The 15,928-nt window shown below is 42.5% G+C and overlaps 1 protein-coding gene across 1 annotated transcript in view; it reads left to right on the top strand.

The window, feature by feature from the left end:
- Window positions 1–15,928, top strand: part of MTUS2 (microtubule associated scaffold protein 2) — a 383,765-nt gene that overhangs the window by 2,541 nt on the left and 365,296 nt on the right. Inside the window, 2 exon segments of the mRNA XM_070380475.1 lie at window positions 9,215–9,305; window positions 10,123–10,195. The gene's annotated coding sequence lies outside the window, so the exon portion shown is untranslated.

The raw sequence follows: 15,928 nt of genomic DNA, 5'->3' as shown, positions 1-15,928 counted from the left end.
GGAAAGACAGTCAAGTCTTATTAAAAGATCATTCTCTCTATCACATTCAACACTCATTGAGTGAATACATACTAGCCAAAAAAGTGCAAAAAAGCTTTTATTGTCTTTAAGATTGGAAAAAACCTGGCTGCTGAATCAGTGTTTTCTTTCTACCTTATGTAATTCCCAATATTGCAGTCTAGGGGTGGATCTTATGGGTGGTTTGTGAAGGCTTATGTAAGAGCTGCGACTATGCTTTTCGTATTCTGTGAAACTCCCTGTTTTGGCTATTACATAATTGACACAGTGCTGGATCGGAGAAGCCCAAACAGGGAAAGGATGTACAAGCCCAGCCCAGCACAGGCGCTTTCATAATGAATCGCTGCTGCCAAATTAGAGGGAACAGCAGGGACGGAGGTTTGTGAAAGAGAGATAAGAATAGCGTCCAGAGGACCGATGTAAGAGACGACAGTTCTGCTTAGCGGTTTTCTGGAGATTTTAATGCTGCCGTATTAACCTCTCTAGCCTTTTGTGTCTCCCAGCAGAGGTGCCTTGACTGGAAAGCTAATGAATGTTAAGCTTCAGGGTCCCTTACTCTGGCTCCATCCAAGCCCCCAGGAGGGACACTGGCAATGTGCTCCCATGGCCACAGAAGTTTGCATTTGTAATTATGGATTTTTTTTTTTTTAAATAAGGAAGACACTCTCTGCCTCTCACCTCCCGTACGTCATATAAATGTAAGGCTCTACAAACCCTGAATCTCCCCTGTTTCCTAATTATGTTCAAATGTTAACTTTCAAAAATGCTTTTTCTTATTTCAACATCTGAAGTCTTATGAAAAGACAAAAAAAAAAAAAATCTGGCCAATATTGTAGCTGAGCTGCCGAGAAAATGCAGATTGCTAATACCAGGGCTGAGTGGTATTATCAGGAATCAGGTGGTTACCTGGAGAACCAGCTCTGCCTTGTGAACACACACACACAGGGACTTTTTTGGATCTCGGTGTGAGCCAGAGGCAGAGAAAAGCTGAGACGGAGGCGGGTAAGGAAAGAAAGTGGGTTAAAGCTCTTCCACATCTCAGAGAGATGGCTGCAGAGGGGAAAGGGAGAAAAAAATGAACTACCAGAAGCTGCTTCATTAATAAAGTTAATAGCAACAGATAGCATCAGCTCCATAGGAGACCTTCCTGTAAACTCCTTAGGCTCTGTCTTTAATATGAATTCTAAACAGGGAGCAAACTCAGGCCTGGGAAATATCCTGCAGGAAACAAGTGCAGGCTGGGAAGGGCTGGGATGCACTACTGAATTGTTCCCATTAGCAGTTTTATGGATAAATGGAAGACTGTAATGCCCACCACGGGAATGTTTGAGAGGGGGTTGTTGAAATGGGTGGAGGGTTTTCCTTTTCTCTGAAGTATTTCTACTTCATATCTGAATTAAGATTCCTCAGATCTTACCATCTTGACCCCTTCCCACCAACCCTCATACCCCTTCCAGCCACTTATTTGTCCATCCACCCACCCATCCCATTTACCTGCCTACCTAACCTCCCACCCACCCACCCACCCACCCATCCATCTACCCATCCATCTGTTCATCCATCCACCCATTCATCCATCCAGCTTCCCACCTATCACCCACCCACCCATCCATCCACTCACCTACCCATCCATCCATCCACCCACTCACCCATTTATCCATCCAACTACCCACCCATCACCTCCCCACCCATCCATCCACTTACCCACCTGTCACCCACCCATGCACCTGTCCATCCACCCATCCAAACATCCATTCATCCATCCATCCATCCACAAAGACACTCCCTTTAACCAAACTTTAGTTTGGCTTCTGGAACTGTGTTGGTGCTTACGAGGGGGACCTGGTGCTGTAGGCAGGCTCATGGCCAGTGCTTCCCCACAATAGCACTCACCCCTCTAATTCTGTTGCGGTGATTTCTCAGACCTGCCCTGGGATCCTCCTCTTTGGTCATGTGAGGTTGTGTTCCTCTTGGGTCTTGGGTGGTGTTTTGGTTTGGGATCAGGTACGGCTGAGGGCTGTGCAGGGCAGCTGGAGTCCAGTCCACACCACTACATAAACCAGGAGTAGAGGGGAGGTTGTCTGTCTTCCTTGATGGTTCCCACTGGCTTGTAGGAGAGCGGCTGGCAGGAGAGTCTCATTTCAGCCCAAATTCCTGCAGTTCCCTTGGAACAAGTGGTTAAGTGAAAAATGCTGACACTGGGAACTCCACGGCTCTTTCTTGGGGGATATCAAGAACTTAGAGCAACTTTGGAGGTGAAACTGAACCCCAGAGAACCTCTGGGGCCTGAAGGTGTTGGGGTTGGTTAGGGTTTGAGAAGGGGCGAGTGCTCATTGGCTGGTGAGGCTCCTGTGTGCTCGGATGGCCACCCCGTGTGACTAATCAGAAGACGTGTGTGTTGACTTGGCAGCAGGTGGTCGTGGATCCCTCAGTGGAAAAGATGAGAAGCCAGTAGGGGAGCAGCGAGCAGGAACTCTCTGCTGGAGAAAGGCCTAGCCTTCCGGGGTGCATGGGGGACGGGGTGGGGGACAGGATCCACAGCTGTTTACTTCATCAAGCCATTAGCGAATAATCATTTCTATCCCTGACACAGCCAAGGAAATCCTCCTTGTAGATTAAGTCTCCTTGGGTTGTTCGCTGGCGGGTTGGAGCATAAGGGCGGCCTGGAGGAATGAGCACACAGGTAAGTGGCATTAGGAAGATGGCATGAGTAGGAGGTTGACAGGTGGCATTTGGAAGGTTGTGTGTGTAGGAGGCTGGTGGGCTTACCTCTTCTCTGTGCCTTTCATTTGCTGTGCATGGTCTCTCACATGGCCGGCTTTTCTCACGTCGCCTACTGTGTTTGGAAAATGGGGGATTGAAGGTTATTCCTGGCTGTGTTATACTCTTTCCTTAGCTTTTGTAAGCGAGCTCTCTTCTTATTGGCTGTTGTTATGTAATTGTTGTTGTTCAGTCACTAAGTCGTGTCTGACTCTTTGGGACATCAAAGCATGCCAGGCTTCCCTGTCCTTCACCATCTCCTGAGTTTGCTCAAACTCGTGTCCATTGAGCTGGTGATGTCATCCAGCCATCTCATCCTCTGTTTCCCCCTTTTCCTCCTGCCCTCAGTCTTTCCCAGCATCACAGTTACATAATGAATCAGTTACATATACTGTGCATAGTGGTAATATGACACTGTCTTAGTCCCTCTGGACTGCTGTAACAACATACATCAGACTGGCGCCTTATCTACAGCAGACATTTATTCTCACTGTTGTGGGTTCTGGTTGGTCCAGGATCGTGGTGCTGGCAGGTCTTCTAAGGGGCTGCTTTTTGCTCTGTCCTCACTTGATGGAAGGAGCAGGCCAGACGCTCTCTGGGGCCTCTCTTATTAAGGTACCAATCCCATTCATGGGCTTCCCAGGTGGCACTAGTGGTAAAGAACCTGCCTGCCAATATAGAAACGTGAGAGATGTGAGTTCGATCCCTGGATGGGGAAGAGCCCCTGGAGGAGGACATGGCAACCACTCCAGTATTCTTGCCTGGAGAATCCCATGGTCAGAGGAGCCTCGCCAGCTACAGTTCATGGGGTCCCAAAGAATTGGACAAAGATTCGCTGAAGCGACTTAGCACGCTCATGCAATCTCATTCTTTTGAAGGTTCTGCCCTCATGATCCACTCATCTCCCTAAGTCCCCACCTCCTAACACCATTATCTTGGGCATTAGGTTTTTAACATATGAATTCTGGAGAAACTCAAACATTCAGACTGTAGTATATATTTAACCAATACTTTATGTATGGAAACGTATTGATTTTAAGATATAATTGTGTAACTGGGCACTTTTCAAGCTTCGATCAATTCTAACCTCTTTTTGGTTATTTTTCTTGAATTTTCTAGGTAGACAATCATATCATTTATAGGTAATTATTATTTTGGTTTCTTTTGTTATTTCTGTTTCATGTTTTATTGCCAGAGTTTAGACTAGATAGGAGAAGAGATTGTTAACTCAGTCTGTTGAGTGATTTTTTAAAATATAAGATTGAGTTTTGTTCTCTAGGTTGGTGTGTTTCTCCTGTCCCGTAGTGGGTAGGTTGTATGGCCCCTCAGGATTTCTCGTTATTAGTCTTGTGATGCTTCGTGCACCTGCAGACTCACTGTGCAGGAAGTTCAGTTTCCTTAGACAAACAAAGCAGCGTGTACACGTAGTCGTTAGAGGTGAGGCAGCAGTGCACGTGATGAGGACTGAGCCAGTATTGATGACAGGTTGATGTTGACTTGGAGAACTTTGACTCACCTGCAGAAATGAAAAGCCAACATAGTGTATTAGCTTCTATAAAGACCGTAATAAGGCAAATGCATTTGTCCAGAAGCATGCTAGTATTGATATAGTGATTTTAAGTGCTTTTCAAAAGTAATATGGCTGAAGCATGGAGTACAGAGCCTTGGATTATAAGAAATGGCAACAAAACAGCAGAAGCAAATAACGAACACTTCATAGAGAAGTTACATTTTTATGCTTGACCAGACTTACTGCAAAATACTAATCTGAAAACTTAATATGAGCACAATTGCTGTTAAATGACAGTGTAAGAGAAGTAATCTCAAATCATCCAGAATTAATTGTCTTTGTACAAGGCTGTTTGAAATTACTCAAAATAGCTTCTGAAAGTAGACAACCCTTCTTTACACACAAATAATTGCCTTCTCGGGTTGTAAATGTTGCTGCATATTAAACCAAGCATATTTTTGTACCTAATTCTTATATTTCTATCAGCTTATTTTATGGGGAAGCCAATTTGAGAACTGAAATCATGCAACAGAATAACTGTAGTTGAAATGAATATCTCTAAGCTTGATGCATTTTGTCTTCGTGTTGCACAATATCTTAGGAAGTGTGTATGACAGACATGCCAAAAATTGCATTTAATTTCCTAAAGACTCTAGTATTAACAAATTTTATATTAGTTTAACTGGTAGCTAGTAATATGTTTTATACTGAGAGAGTCAATATGCTTCTACCAGCAGAGGAAGTTAATTTAATACAACTACTTTGAGCTCTGCTCCCAAACTTCATACTGAATTTTTTCTGCTGTGTTTTAGAATTATCATTTTGACAACTATCCAAGGTATTATAATGGAATGTAAATGCGAGTCAGAACTAATATCTCAGTTTGAAGAGTTAAAACAGAAGAAAGCAGATATGTGGTCTGAAAATCACCCTTGTGCAGGGTTGGGACTAGAAAGAGATGAGTCAGGCAGTTGCCTCAAGCACAAAGTGTAAGGGGGTGCTAAAAACCTAAGCAATAAAAATAAACAATATTTTAATATGGTTAAAAAATGAAAAATAATGCAAAAATTCATGAACTAATTAGCAAACATTTTAAAAAGACAAACATTTTAGAGAGTCTTTTGTGTAAGACTCCAATATGGCATATGGTGACTAATCATGTTACTGATCATATTTAAAAAAAATTTTGCTGATCGTGTTTTAATTTAAACTTTTGGTATTGTTCATGAATTTTTTTGCATTAATTTTTAATTTTAAAAATATCATTTATCTTAGAACCACCTCTGGAATGTTAGAGTAAGGACATTCTGTAAATTCTTTTTTTCCAAAACAGTATGAGAACAAAATTTCACTGAGTGAGGCAAAAATTGTCAAAGCTGAAACAAAAAGACTCTTAGAAGAAAACACAGAAGTAAATTTTCGTAATCTTAGATTAGGCAATGGTTTCTTAGTATGATACCAAAAACATAAGTAGCAAAAGAAAGCACATTTAGGTTGGGCTTCATAAAAATGGGTATTAGAGAGTATCATCAACAAAAAGCCCATAGAAGGGGAGCAAATTTTTACAAATTATGTATGTAATAGATAGATCAAATAGATCAAGAATGGTTGCAATTCAGTTATATAAAGATAGAAAGTGAAAGTCGCTCAGTTGTGTCTGACTCTTTGCGACCCCATGGACTATATAGTTCATGGAATTCTCCAAGCCAGAATACTGGAGTGGGTAGCCTTTCCCTTCTCCAGGGGACCTTCCCAACCCAGGGATCGAACCCAGGTCTCCCACATTGCAGGAGGGTTCTTTACCAGCTGAGCCACAGGGAAGCCCATATAAAGATAAACAACCCAATTAAAAGTTGAGCAAAGACTTCAAGTTGATATTTCTCCAAAGAAGATATACTAATGGCAATTCTACCTATTAAAAGGTGGTGAGCCTCGGTTATTAGGGAGATGCAAATGAAAAGCACAACGAGATAATCACTACTCTCCACTAAGATGGCTGACATAAAAAATACAGGCAACACCAAGTATTGATGACTATTGGAACCGTGATCCGTTGTTGGTGGAACTGTGAAACAGTGCAGCCACTTTGGAAAATTGTTGCTGGTTACTCAAATTATAAACAGAGATATAATATAGCCAGCAATTTCCTTCCTAAGCATATACCTAAGAGAATTGAAACTTATATACCAGTTTGTGTGTAATAGCCCCAAACTGGAAACAGCCCTGGTGTCCATCAGCTGATGAATGGGTAGAATGTGGCATGTTCATACAGTAGAATGTTAGTCATTCATAAAAAGGAGTGAAGTACAGTCTCATGATACAACACGTGTGAACTTGGAAACATTTTAAGTGGAAGAAGCCAGACATAAAAGGCCACATGTTATGTGTTCCATTTATATAAAATATCTAGAATAGGCAGATTTGTAGAGACAAAATAGATCAGTGGTTGTCAGGTGCTGGGCGTAGGGAGAATAATGGGGTGCCTGCTAATCGGGACAGGGTTTCTTTGTGGGACAGTGAACATGTCTTCGATTTTGATAGTAACAAATGTAGTGAGTCTGTTAAAACCACTGAATTGCACCCTTTAAAATGGTACATTTTATGGTATGTTAGTTGCGTATCAGTTAAGCTGTTATTTAAAAATGTATTCATCTTGGTTACTGCGTTTTTTGCTTCCTCTTAAATTTCATGCCAGAGGCAAAAGCTTTGTCTCATCTTAGACCTGACCCCTGTGTTGCTTAACAACAGGCTTGTTGCCTTTCAATTCAGTCAAATATCTAGGTCAGAAGATCAGAAACCTCAGGAAGGTTGGTCCTTACGTGTGAAGCAGCAGCAACTGATACTAGAGAAGGAAACTCCAGTGAGTTGGTAGAACCTTGAGAGCAACATTCAGAAAACGAAGATCATGGCATCTGGTCCCATCACTTCATGGCAAATAGACAGAGAAACAGTGGAAACAGTGTCAGACTTTATTTTTTGGGGCTCCAAAATCACTGCAGATGGTGACTGCAGCCATGAAATTAAAAGATGCTTACTCCTTGGAAGAAAAGTTATGACCAACCTAGATAGCATATTCAAAAGCAGAGACATTACTTTGCCAACAAAGGTCCATCTAGTCAAGGCTATGGTTTTTCCAGTGGTCATGTATGGATGTGAGAGTTGGACTGTGAAGAAAGCTGAGGGCCGAAGAATTGATGCTTTTGAACTGTGGTGTTGGAGAAGACTCTTGAGAGTCCCTTGGACTGCAAGGAGATCCAACCAGTCCATTCTGAAGGAGATCAGCCCTGGGTGCTCTTTGGAAGGAATGATGCTAAAGCTGAAACTGCAGTACTTTGGCCACCTCATGCGAAGAGTTGACTCATTGGAAAAGACTTTGATGCTGGGAGGGGTTGGGGGCAGGAGGAGAAGGGGACGACAGAGGATGAGATGGCTGGATGGCATCACTGACTCGATGGATGTGAGTCTGAGTGAACTGCGGGAGTTGGTGATGGACAGAGAGGCCTGGCGTGCTGCGATTCATGGGGTCGCAAAGAGTCGGTCACGACTGAGCGACTGAACTGAACTGAGAGCAACATTGTGTGAGCTTTTAGTGGGGGCTTCCCCAGGTGGCATTAATGGTAAAGAACACCCTCCTCCACCCACCCACCCACCTGGTCAATGCAGAAGACATAAGGGACATTGGTTTGAGCCCTGAGTTGGGAAGATCCCTGGAGGAGGGCATGGCAACCCACTCCAGTGGGTTGAATCCCAAGGACAGAAGAGCCTTGTGGGGTACAGGCCATGGGGTCACAGAGAGTCAGACACAACTGAAGCAACTTAGCATGTGTGCAAAATCTGTGCGTCCAGCAGGGCCCTGCTGCGTATCAGTCACGGGAGTGCCATCTGGTGTTCATGGCTGTGTAATCACTGGGAAAAGCCAACAGCATTGTAACAGATATTTGTTTTTAATTTTCAACTTTTTATTTTATAGTGGGGTATAGCTGATTAACAATGTTGTAGTTTCAGATGAACAGCCAAGGGACTCAGCTGTATATATCCATGTATCCATTCTCCCCCAAACTCCCCTTCTGTCCAGGCTGCTGCATAACATTGAGCAGAGTTCCCTGAGCAGTAGGTCCTTGTTGGTTTTTCCATTTTAAATATAGCAATGTGTACATGTCCATCCCACACTCCCTAACTGTCCCTTCTCCCTGTCTACCATAAGTTCGTTCATTCTCAAAGTCTGTGGAGCAGATTGTTTAATAAGGAGGAGACAGACTATACTTTACAGAGTAGCACTGTCCAACAGAAATACAGTGTGAGCCACATTAATGTTTCTAGTAGCCATATTAAAAAGGAAAACAATAGGATGAATTTAAATATATTTTGTTTAACTTAATCCATCCAAAATATTGTCTTCAGATAAGTGATATTAAAAATAGGGAATGAGAGATAGATAGATGGTCTAAAAAGAGGTCAAAAGGTTTATTTTGCAACTGACTGCAAGTTCATACAAACAAACAAACAAACAAAGCAACTTAACAATAGGAGCTCATTTAACAGGTCTCCTGGTAGGAGGGAAGATTATTTAGGTGCTTTCTGCTCCATTTTGGAAGAAGGCACGGCTTGTGAACATGTGGATTTTTGTACACCGGTTCTCACACGGCCTCTACGCCATTGGTTTTAGTCCCGGCAGCGCTGGGCGCCCCGTGTGACATCCATAGCGGTAGGGGTGGTTGTGGTGGGGTTCATAGCGGTGGGAGGTGGTGGGAGTGCTGGTTGGGAAGGTCCTGAGATAGACGGGTTACTGAGTATATTATTAAAAATAATGTAATAACGTAGCCGAGAGGGAGTTGGCAGTCAATAGGGACCAGGTGGGAAGAAGGAACCAGAAACGTGCTCTCAGCCCTTCCAAATGCTGGAGGCGATTCATTTCTTGTCTTCTAGGTGCCCTGAAGATGTGCTGGGTTGGAATGGAAACAGTTTATACCGAGACTCCCTGATGCTTCTCAGAAAAATGACGTGTGCACAGAGATAGGTAGTTTTGAAGATTTAATTGTTTCATAATCACTGGGTTTTCCAATTCTGTCTATTTGCTTGTTTGGAAAAATGGTAAAATTGTCATTTCTGCAGGTAATAAAATGGTTGAGTAACAGTAATTTTATATGAGTCAGCCCAATAATAGTAGGCATTCTGTGGTCTCTTGCAGTAGCATTTGGGAGGAAAATTTGCGTCTTTTCTACCACCTAAAAACTATTCCTCTCGCTGGGCAATTTAGAGAGGAAAATAAATTTTGCTGATTTGTTTTGAAATATAGTTTTATTAAGGATTTAATTAATATTGTTAATATTGTAGGATTTATAGTTGCTCTGGCTTTTTATTTCTCCTGAATTCTAAGAATATAAGAAGCATAACAAGTATAAATTTGGTGCAATTTAAGAAAATTAAGATCTGGAAAATGGACATGATTATTCATGTATCAGAGGTATTCTTCCCTTGATAAAAGCCTTAAGTCCTTAAGATCCTTCATTTATATGGTGTATTTAAGAATCGGTTTTCAGATCATTAACTACTTGAGGGATTAAGATAGAAAATTGAAGTCATGTAATCCATTGAGGATTAATCTGAATGTAAGATTAAGTATCTCTGAAATCCTAGCCAATGGAAACATGGTGCGTTTATTGAAACAACTCCCATTATGAAGAGCTTATTTGTGGCACAGTTATTGTCTAGATTCAAGAACTCCTGCACTGACTGTACTTTCCTAGTGAGACGCAGCGTGTAGTGGAGTGCTGTTTACACATCCCCGGATCCTCCCCTTTCTTCTGAATTTTCCTGTCCCTTTTCCCTTTAAGGTTTCCACACGTGAATTGTCAACTAGGGCCAACTGTCACCAATGGCAGTAACACTGCTTTTCTGTGCGTCAAGGTAAGTTTACGTGGGTTTCTATTCAATTTATAGTTCCACTTGACTGGGACACGCAGTTGCCTCTTAAATGTTGTGTGAGACTTCTTGGTACTCCAAGTAAATCGCTGGTGGTGAATTTGGGTAAATATTATTAATGATGCAAGTGAATTAAACTGGGTTTTCATGTGAAAGCGTAATTTAGTTTTGCTTTTTTTAAGACGTGAGAATTATATTCAGATATGAATTGGAACTCCAGTTCAAGCAACGTGTCTTGTTAATGATTTTAAAATTGAGGAGTGTGTCTATAAAGACATCTCTTTCGTAGGGGTAATTAATCTTTTTCAGTGACAAAAGGTTGTGGTGTGGTTGTTAACATGTGTTGAATAATATCAGTTGACAGAAATAGGACGAGATGATGCAGTCGTTTTTGAGGGCTTGCTTTGATTAGAGAATGTGCTTCTTGAGAGAGAGAGACCAGATTGGGAGGGAAAAAGTTAATGAAATGCAAACAGAGTTCATTAAATGATGCATAGAAGCTTTACTGAACCACCAAGATTGCGGAAAGTTTAAAACATTTGAGACACTTGAGAGACGCTTTTCTGAGGGCTGTTCTAGCCCATATGGCATTTTGTCCAAATTTGACAAAAGCATCTCTTCCATGGACCTTTTACTTCCATCTGATGGAGAATGGTAGAACTGCACTAATTTTTAGAACGAGGTACTTTATTGCCATATGCTGGAAACTTGTAATATAAATAAATTACCCATCTTTAAGTCATTAAAGTTGCGATAAAAATACAGACAATTTTTTAAATGATGTGATTGGAGTCCCATTGAATGCTGTGGCCTTGCAAAGTTTACAGCCCTCTGTGAACTGTTGTTTTGTTCTCTGGACAGATTGTAAGGAAGGGAGGCTTTTTATTGAGTTCTACTCCTTAAAGACAGGAGAAAGAAGTAATAGCTTGGGGTGTGGCTTTGATTGGACACTTGGATTGATTGAAAGAAACTTATCAGAGGGACAGTGGCTACTGTAGGTTTGGAGGCCAGAGGGGTGGCCTGGGTTTTCTAGGCGTAAAACTCAGGAGGGAAAACCTAAACCATGTTTTAAACCAAATTAATGACCAAGTTAATGCAATCCTTGTATGGAAAGTTATGACCAACCTAGATAGCATATTCAAAAGCAGAGACATTACTTTGCCAACAAAGGTCCATCTAGTCAAGGCAATGGTTTTTCCAGCGGTCATGTATGGATGTGAGAGTTGGACTGTGAAGAAAGCTGAATGCCGAAGAATTGATACTTTTGAACCGTGGTGTTTGAGAAGACTCTTGAGAGTCCCTTGGACTGCAAGGAGATCCAACCAGACCATTCTAAAGGAGATCAGTTCTGGGTGTTCTTTGGAAGGAATGATGCTAAAGCTGAAACTCCAGTACTTTGGCTACCTCATGTGAAGAGTTGACTCATTGGAAAAGACTCTGATGCTGGGAGGGATTGGGGGCAGGAGGAGAAGGGGACGACAGAGGATGAGATGGCTGGATGGCATCACTGACTCGATGGACATGAGTTTGAATGAACTCCGGGAGTTGGTGATGGACAGGGAGGCCTGGCGTGCTGCAATTCGTGGGGTCACAAAGAGTCCGACACAACTGAGCGACTGAACTGAATGCAATTTAGTGATAGAGAATGTGTGCTTCAAATTTCAAGCACTTCTAAGGTGGTTTTATTCTGTAGGTCATCGTCTCTGTAATATTCTTATTCTTAAGGACTATTTAAACTTGAGTTTTGGTGGGAGAAATATCAATAACCTCAGATAGGCAAATGACACCACCCTTATGGCAGAAAGTGAAGAGGAACTAAAAAGCCTCTTGATGAAAGTGAAAGAGGAGAGTGAAAAAGTTGGCTTAAAGCTCAACATTCAGAAAATGAAGATCATGGCATCCGGTCCCATCACTTCATGGGAAATAGATGGGGAAACAGTGGAAACAGTGTCAGACTTGATTATTTTGGGCTCCAAAATCACTGCAGATGGTGATTGCAGCCATGAAATTAAAAGACGCTTACTCCTTGCAAGGAAAGTTATGACCAACCTAGATAGCATACTGAAAAGCAGAGACATTACTTTGCCAACAAAGGTCCATCTAGTCAAGGCTATGGTTTTTCCAGTGGTCAGGTATGGATGTGAGAGTTGGACTGTGAAGAAAGCTGAGCGCTGAAGAATTGGTTTTGAACTGTGGTGTTGGAGAAGACTCTTGAGAGTCCCTTGGACTGCAAGGAAATCCAACCAGTCCGTCCTAAAGATCAGTCCTGCGTGTTCTTTGGAAGGACTGATGCTGAGACTAAAACTCCAATACTTTGGCCACCTCATGCGAAGAGTTGACTCATTGGAAAATACCCTGATCCTGGGAGGGATTGTGGGCAGGAGGAGAAGGGGACGACAGAGGATGAGATGGCTGGATGGCATCACCGACTCGATGGACGTGAGTTTGAGTGAACTCCAGGAGTTGGTGATGGACAGGGAGGCCTGGTGTGCTGCGATTCATGGGGTCGCAAAGAGTTGAACACGACTGAGCGACTGAACTGAACTGAACTGAATTGTTGGGCGTATCCATAATGGCTGACTTTTCCTTACTGCTGGGTTTTTGTAATTAATCTTTGGATGAGATAAAAAGCTGTTATGTTGTTGTTAATGGGTGGCTATTAATTGACAAATACAGGGTAAGAGAGATACAGCAAAGTGTTGGGCCCAGAGAGAGGGCTGGGGGTGGAGAATGTGACTGATAACTGAACTGTAACTGAGATTAAAAAAAGGACAGATAGGTGATGGTGCTAGTGTTCTTGGTAGCTGAGGTCATGGGTAGAGGTCATGGTGATTGTTGGCATGGTCAAGATGGTGGTGGCAGCCACTGGGACGCTGATGAATCATACAGAGGAAAGGACTGGGAAATGGAAATGAGGCTGGGCCATAGACACAAAATATGTGGCCAGGGAAAAAGCTTTTTCTTTCTTGGGTGCTGATGACCGAACTGATTAGAGGGAGCTCCGAGGGGCTTCTCTGTGGAATGATAAACACATTCTGTTATGGTGTCAGTTATCCATCTCTTCCTCCCCTGGAGGAAACCCGCTTAACATAAGAATAACAATAAAGAGACCTCAGAAGGACTTCCCTGGCGGTCCAGTGCTTAGACTCTGTGTTCCCTGTTCTGGGAGCCCAGGTTCGATCTCTGGTCGGGAAACTAGATCCCGCACGACACAGCTAGAGGATCCCGCGTGTCACAGTGAAGATGGAAGATCGCACATGCCTCAACTGAGACTGGGTGCAAATAAATAAATAAAAATAAATATTAGGGAAAAAGAGACCTCAGAGAATACTTGTAATTCCAGTGAACCTTGGTGTTTATTTCCCTTACCCCTGCCAAGGCCCACATTTCTTTCCTGTGTGTGCGGTGGGAGGGGCGGCGGGTGGGGAGTGGAGGGGGGTTGATCCTCTGAATACAAGGTAGAAGAATGTATGATCAATTAAAAGAACCGTTTATGTGATTTATGGAAAGAGGCCCTGGTGTTATTTATATCTGAAACCTCTCTTCCCGGCTCCCACCATATGTACATGATTGAAGAAAGAAACAATGTAGTTTTTTTTTTTTTTTTTTTTTAATGAGTTCAGTGGCAGAAGGAAAAGGGGAAAGAGGATTAGGGAGGCTTATGTGAGTTAATTCCCCCCTAGATAATTGCTTAGCTGTGTGTTTCACTTTGTTTGTAGATACTATGTTTTTTTCTTTTCCTTTGGAATACCAAGGAAAGAATGAGAATATGATGTTTTGGGTCTAGTATTTGGTACCTGTGACTTTGAGCTAATAATTTCTTGTTCCACTGAGCTCAGATGGTAAAGAACCTGCCTGCAATATGGGAGACCTGGGTTCTATCCTGGAGTTGGGAAGATCCTCTGGAGAAGGGAATGGCAACCCACTCCAGTATTCTGGCCTGGAGAATCCCATGGACAGAGGAGCCCGGTGGGCTAACTTCATGGGGTCACAAAGAATTGGTCATGACTTAACGACTAACACTTTCATTTTCATAGGGAGAATGATATTTACTACTAGGAAAGGTCTGTGAAAACACGAGCTTCATAAATGTTAAAATGAAACAATGATATTTAAGAACAATCCAGTACTCTCATTATCATTAATCTTCATAAATTTGGAGTTGACGTATTTTATCACTCTGTGATCCAAATAATTGCCTTGATTATTTTAATAAGAGATCCTTTCCGCTGATTATGTAAGGAGGTAGGTCCACTGCAGCAGGAGAGATGTGGACATAAACAGTAGCTTTTTAAACGGCAGGGTTAGTGGGTTATCATATGGTAGAAGGTGTTAGGTTAGGTGCATAGCACCATGTACATAGCACATTGCTAAATGGAGTGATGTGACTTTACAGTGTTTAAATGCTGGTTCTGTCTACCATTTTGGTGAGTGCTCACTTGCTTCAGTGCTGTGTGAGCCCATGTGTATGTGTGTTTGTGTGTGCATGCTCAGTCCCTAAGTCATGTCCGAATCTTTGCCACCGCTTAGACTGTAGCCCACCAGGCTTCTCTGACCTCATTGTTTTGTTTGTTTATTGAACACTATATAAGGTAGGTGCTGCCAACACCCTCATTTTCCAGCTCAGAAGTGGTGAGGGTTGAAGCTGGATCTTGCAGCCAGCTGTGCCCTTAACCACTGGCCTCTACTGCCTGCCTGGACATGGGACTGGGTTCCCTCCTGAAAGTCTTTTTTGTATCCGGAATTCTGTATCCCCCATTGTATGAAGCTTGATAGTGTCATAGACAGAACTGCTTAAAAATGGAGCAGATCATTCTGTCATCAGCAGGCACCAACTGAACAAGGCCAGAGGGATCCTAGATACAAAAATTTGTGGGACTTCCCTTATAGTCTCTTGGTTAGTGCTCTGAGTTTCCATAGCTGGGGGCCTGGGTTCCATCCTTGGTTGGGGGACTGAGTTCCCATAAACCGCACAGTTTGGCCAAAGGGAAAAGAATACTTGCATCATATAGTGAGATGTGAGGAATTGTTGGTTATAATTTGTTTCCTAAAGACTTAGAGATTTTTAAGGACTTAATTTTTTTTTTCCCACCAAAGAAAGTCCTGTGAGTCTGAAATATCTAAATGTCAAATAGGACTGAAATACACTCAGATTTTGAATATGTAAAGAAACTTGGCAGTGCATGTATTTTATTTTCTGCTTTAAAATGATCCTCAGGAATAGATTAGAAGCACCAGGGTATCAAGGTCCATTATTTCAGGGATATTGAGGTTAATCTTTTTCCCAATCCATCTTGTCCTTAGGAAGAAAACATAGGAGTAGAGACCAACCATATTTCAATACTTAAATCCACAGGCCCGGAGCCCAGAATGTTAGGAAATTGGTTGTTGGGGGTGAGGGGGGTACAGAGTCAATAGAAGTCATGTGGACAATCCCATCAAGATGATAAGAAATCACTTAGTCTTTTCTGTTGTCTGTTTTAAATGGTGCATAAGACCGCTCAGTTTTCCATGCACTGCTCTCTCAAACTGTTAGATACATGCTGTCATCCAGCCCTCTAGCTATGAATTAAATCTGTGTTCTGTTGGATTCGAGGCCAGATTTGATTAAACTAGGTCATCGGGGCACGCTCAGAGGGGCCTGGATCTCACTGGCAGTGTGCCATCTTTGGTAATTAATGGGTAAGCCGCCAGTAGGCAAATGCGATGGCTTCGCTC

Source organism: Bos mutus, chromosome 12, assembly GCF_027580195.1.
Source record: "Bos mutus isolate GX-2022 chromosome 12, NWIPB_WYAK_1.1, whole genome shotgun sequence".
Lineage (NCBI taxonomy): Eukaryota > Metazoa > Chordata > Mammalia > Artiodactyla > Bovidae > Bos > Bos mutus.
The sequence above is the reverse complement of the archived record's forward strand: the minus strand, read 5'-3'. Positions and strand labels throughout refer to the sequence as shown.